This window comes from Mus pahari, chromosome 23 (assembly GCF_900095145.1).
Source record: "Mus pahari chromosome 23, PAHARI_EIJ_v1.1, whole genome shotgun sequence".
NCBI classification, from domain to species: Eukaryota; Metazoa; Chordata; class Mammalia; order Rodentia; family Muridae; genus Mus; species Mus pahari.
In genome coordinates, this window is record NC_034612.1 from 27,397,032 (window position 1) to 27,403,077 (window position 6,046).

Consider the following 6,046-nt stretch of genomic DNA (forward strand, 5'->3'; position numbering starts at 1 on the left):
GTGTGTGTGCATGTGTGTGTGTGCATGTGTATGTGTGTGTGCATGTGTGTGTGCATGTGTGTGTGTGCATGTGTGTGTGTGTGCATGTGTGTGTGCATGTGTGTGTGTGCATGTGTGTGTGTGCATGTGTGTGTGTGCGTGTGTGTGTGCGTGTGTGTGTGTGAGAGAGAGAGAGAGACAGACAGACAGACAGAGACAGAGTCAGAGACAAAGATTTTTTCTATTATATATAATATATATTATCATATATATATAGGATATATACACACATGTATATATACATATACACAGAATAATATGTATACATATATATTATATGAGATAAATAGAAATATCTGATCTAAAATATAATACATTTTTTTCACTTAAAAAAAAACAGCCAGTAGTGTTTTGTTCACGCTTCCTGACACTGAGAACAGAGCCAAGTGCTTAGCTCTGGGGTTCCCAAGGCCAGCTCCATCGGCCATACCAGATCAGGCATTATCTAGTGTTCCTGATGCTGGTAAGGATTAATAACCTCATAAAGTTAAGCACAGAGCTTATCCTCTCAGAAGGACGCACTCAGTGAGTTAAAGCCGTGAAATGACGTCGTTTATGGGTTTATGAGTTGCAAAGAAAGCTTGCGCAAACACGTCTCCAATGCCTAATTGTTTTTTTTCAGAGGGACTTTGATAGGCAGCCCTGGGCAGCCTGAGTGTCCTCCTCCTCCCAGTGGAGCAGAGCCCGAGCTGGGGATCGCGTTGCAGCCTCCACTGGTGCTGGTCTCTCCTTTCTTAGTTCTTCCTCCCAGAGTGTGAGCAGCCAGGAGAGGTCTTACAGCTGCCCACCCTGCACACTGCAGCGGGAGCAGCTGTCGCTGTCCTGGAGATACCGAAGTGGGCCACTGGGTGGCTCCTTCCTGCTAGCGCAAACACAGCGGCATAGTTAATGTTCACTCTCACGGGGCATCTTAGGTTTCTATTGCTGTGATAAAACACCACGGCCAAAACCCTCTTGCTGGTGGAAAGGTTTATTTCAGCTTACAGCTTGTAGCCTATCGTCCAGGGAATACAGAACAAGAACCCGGAGGTGAGATAGTAGCTATGGGAGCACTGCTTACTGACTCGCTCCCCATGGCTTAGCTCAGCCTGCTTTCTTAGACCATTCAGGACCACCCACACAGGGCGGCACCACCCCCTGCGTGCCAGGTCCTCCAACATCAATCACTGATCAAGAAAACCCACCACAGGCTTGCTTGCAGGCCAATCTGGTAGGGGCATTGTCTCAATTGAATCTCCTCTTACAAAATGGCTCTGTAACATCGTCTGCGGGGTGTGTGTGTGTGTGTGTGTGTGTGTGTGACAGAGACAGAGAGAGAGAGAGAGAGAGAGAGAGAGACAGAGAGATTTCTCTTTCGTATATTAGACATATTATCATATATATACATACACATGTATATCATGTTATTATATATAGGATATATATACACACCACACACACACATATATATCCACACAGGATAATATATGTAATACACACACACACACACACACTCACACTTATATGAGAGAGAGAAATATCTCTATATCATAGCTTACATAGGGACATAAAATGTAACCAACACACGGGGCTGAAGCTACCAGGGTGACACACAAGTGGGTCTCTACCCAAGCACTCGTGGGGGATAAGGCAAGATGTTCATAAGTTTAAAGCCACCCTGAGCTATCCGGGGAAACCCTACCACAAAACAAAGGCAGCAGAGTGGGCTCCACAGCAGCCTGGTAGGCACAGTGAGACTCTGAGAGTCAGAGGGAATCGGTCTCAGAGGGGGGGAGAGGAAGAGAGCTACTCTGCCTCAGAAACGGGAGAGAAGGAAGGAAGAAGAAAAAGACAAGGTGGGAAAGGAGAAAGGAAGTGAGAAAGAAGATCAGTAAGGAAACAAAGATGAAAATGAAATGACTTTTGTTTTTACTCGTTTGCTGTCTTCCACACAAAGTGCCATAGCCCAGACTGGCCTTCAGCTCCTAGTGGAGGATGAGCCTGAACTCATAATCCTCCTGCCTCTGCCTCCCGTGTGCTGATTAGAGGGAGGTGTTGCAGTACCTGGCCTGACCACAGTCTCTCTCTCTCTCTCTCTCTCTCTCTCTCTCTCTCTCTCTCTCTCTCTCTCTCTCCTCACCCCCAGACAGGGTTTCTCTGTGTAGCCCTGGCTGTCCTGGAATTCACTCTGTAGACCAGGCTGGCCTCAAACTCACAGAGATCCTCCTGCCTCTGCCTCCCAGTCAGAGCCACACAGAGAGATCAGGGGAAGGTAAGGTGTGTGTGTGTGTGTGTGTGTGTGTGTGTGTGTGTGTGTGTGTGTGTAAGTATGCATTAAACAGTTTGACAACAGAGACAAGGAGATAGTTCACTCGGTGGGTGAAGGCTTTGGTCACCAAGCCTGACAACCTGAGGACTCTCACACATTGTCCTCTGACCTCCGTACACGCAGCCTCAGCATCCATGTGGCCCTCCCTCCCCATGCTAAATACCTAAGCGAATGTGAAGCTTTGTAATTAAACCTCGACAGCATAAAAAATAGTAGCTGGGGTGACTTGAGAAGTTAGACCGGTGATTAAGTAAGGCTGGAATTTCACAGAGAGCCTCAGAGCTCGGTCAATTAATAAATGCATTAAATGCTTTAACAGTCCAAAGGTAAATACTTAGACAGATAATAAAATCTAACCGTAAGAGAGGACGAGGGGGGAGGGGGGAGGGCAGAGCATTCACTAGCAACAGTCCTCACGTGAAGCAGTCGATAGGTAGGGCTGAGGAAATAGAATAATGTAATGGGTGGCCAAGGTGTTAGAGGCACATTATGCCAGGTCTAAGAACACGAGGAGTTTGATTCCTGGAACCCACATGGTGAGGAGAGAGCTGACTTATTCACACCCTCATACACTATGGTACTCTTGTATACACACACACACACACACACACACACACTAAATAAATGTATTTACAAAAACAATATAATTACAGGTATAACTCTTGTCACCACCTAGGCCACTGTCCCTTGAAGCATCCCTGTTTCAGAAAATAAATAAATAAATAAATAAATAAATAATAAATACACAAACTTCTGAGGACTAGTGATGTGGTGGCTTCATTGGTAGAGCACTTGTTAGCACGTCTAAAAACCCTGTATCCTGTGTCCTATCCCAACTGCCACATGAGTTGGGTGTGGTAGCATAATGATCTATAGGAGATAATTATTGACAATCACACTGGCTAAGCCAATTAAAAGTTGGGAGCCAGGCTGGATTGATGACTCAGCGGCTAAGAGTTCAAATCCCAGCAACCACATGGTGGCTCACAACCATCCATAATGAGATCTGACGCCCTCTTCTGGAGTGTCTGAAGACAACTACAGTGTACTTACATATAATAAATAAATAAATCTTTAAAAAAAGTTGGGAGCCTCCCCCCCCCCCTTTTGAAGGGCAACAGAGAAGTTATCTCGGGGAAAGGGGCATTTGGGGGAGGGACTAGGAGGTGCAGAAAGACAGGAAACTGCAGTCCGGCTGTAATGCAGGAGAGAAGAAAAAAAAAATTAAAACGTGGGGGGAGGGGGTAAATCTTTTTTGCTGGGAACCAGACTGGAGCGGGCTTATGCTTCTGAAAAGTCTCCTGATGTCCGACTTCAGCGATCCAGAGTTTTTGAAGGCAAAAATAGTCCATAAAAACCGTAATTTGCACAAAGTTAGATAAAGGGCAGAGTAACCTCGAGACGCTCCTTCTTGGCAGTTATTGTGGACATCGCTTGCTAATTGTTTTGGTTACTACATCCGGAGCCTGGTCATGGACATCTCGGATGTGTTGCTGAGGTATGTGTAAGAGGAGCCACACTGGTGAGCTCTGGGTTTGATTGTGTGACCTTGCCTCAGGAATAAAGTAGAAAACCAGCTAAGAATGATCCCTGGCAGCCACACGCTGCCCACGCACATATGTCCAAACACAACAGGAAACGTGATTAAAACACTGACCCAACGCGACTGTGGCGAGGAAAGGTTTACTTGGTTCGAGGTTACAGTCCATCATCTACCGAAACCAACGCAGTAACCTGGAGGCAGAAACAGAAGCGCGCGGACCACGGAGCAACGCTGCTTTCTGGCTTAGCCTCCACAGACTGCCTTTCTTACACAGCTCAGGCCCATCTATGCAAAGATAGCACCAGCCACGGTGGGCTGGGCCCTCCGACATCCGTTGGCAATTAAGAAAATACCCCACAGACGTGCCCATGCGTCAACCTAATGGAGGCAGTTCCTCTACTGAGTCCCCCACCCAGTTATGGGTCAAGCTGGTAAAGACTATGACGGCCCTCGTTCCTCATTTTGATGCTATCTATATGTCTCTCTACTTCTCTGGCCCTCTTGAGCCTCGTTGGTGGGAGGGGGAGGCTCACAGTGCTGAACTTGTAGACTAAGAGTGTCTTCAGCATTTGAGGGAGGGATGCAAGTACAAGATATCCAGCTCTGGGGGGGGAAAGAACTGGGGATAACTGTGTTTTCTGAGGACCTTTCCTTATGTTCTAGGACCCCATGGCCTTTAGGATGGCTAGCTTTAACTGTCAACTTGACACAACCTAGACTCACTTGGAAAAAAATAAATAATCTCTGTGAGGGATTACTTACATTTAGTTGGCCGGTATCTCTGTGGGATTGTCTTAAGGCAATTGATGTGGAAAGACTTTGCCCACCGTGGGCGGCACCATTCCCTGAGCTACATAAGCGTGGAGAAATCTAGCAGGGCAGTCGAGTAAACTACACGCACCCCTGTATCTCTGCTCTTGACTGGCCATGGATGCGATGTGGTTAGCTGTGCCCTCCTAGGACAACCCCACGGTAACAGACAGTGACCTCGAGTGGTAGAACTGAAATAACCCCTTCTCTATTAAGCTGGGTTTTTTTTTTTCCATAGGGTGTTTCATCAGAGCAACAGAAATGAATGTAGAACGGCTCTCAAAGATGGAGATTCCAAAACAGAGAATCCTTCCAGATCATTCTCTGGAGGGGGCAGGGACAGAAGGGAGGGCTTGAGAGCCACAGGTATCCTGGTAAGAGAGGAAGGTAAAAAAGGAGGTGGAATCTTAAGCATAAATAAGTACGTGATAGTAAGTAATTACAGCCCCACTCTCCACCACTCGAACTTGCCCACCCTTCCCTTCCTCTTCAACTTACTTGGAAACCCCAAGAGCTCAACAATGGTGAGTGGGAGTCCTGGGGCAGGTGGCCATCAGCAGGCATTTAATACCACTTCCTTGCTAGGAAAGGTGTCAACAGAGCCAGAGAAGACTGCGGCTTCAGAGAAGGCCTGGGCTGTGGACTAACGGAAGCTACAGCTGGGGAAGAGTTTGCTCAGAGACTCCGAGGGCCATCCGAGTCTGCGTTCAACTCCTTCTTTTAACTCAGTTATGATACTCTCTCACCTGTCCTGGGTACGCTGGCAAATATCTGCAGTCACTGAAGTTATAGCTCAAAGGTAAAGCACTTGCCCAACGTGTATCAGACCCGATGACCCCCGAGCCCACATGGTAGAAAGAGAGAAACCACTCCCAAAATCCTCTGACCACCACACATGTGACATGGCACACTTGTGAACACACACACACAGAGAAAGACAGACTGTAAATAAATATCAAGATGTAATGTTTTAAGATAAAAAAAAATATTCCAAGGTGATATTCCCACCATTATATAAGAGACAATACCCCTCAGTCGTCCAGGTTTCAAAAGTGTAATCCAAGGTTAAGACTTCTCCTGAAATAATGGGACATTGTCTTCCTTCACTTCCCTGTCTGGGCGGGGATAAACACCCAGGATTTCCCACGTCCTAAACCAACATCCTCTACCACTGAGCCACGCCCCCAGCCCCTCCCTGGGGGATTCTAGGCAGGGGCTCTACCACTGAGCCACGCCCCCAGCCCCTCCCTGGGGGATTCTAGGCAGGGGTTCTACCGCTGAGCCACGCCCCCAGCCCCTCACTGGAGGATTCTAGGCAGGGGCTCTACCACTGAGCCACGCCCCCA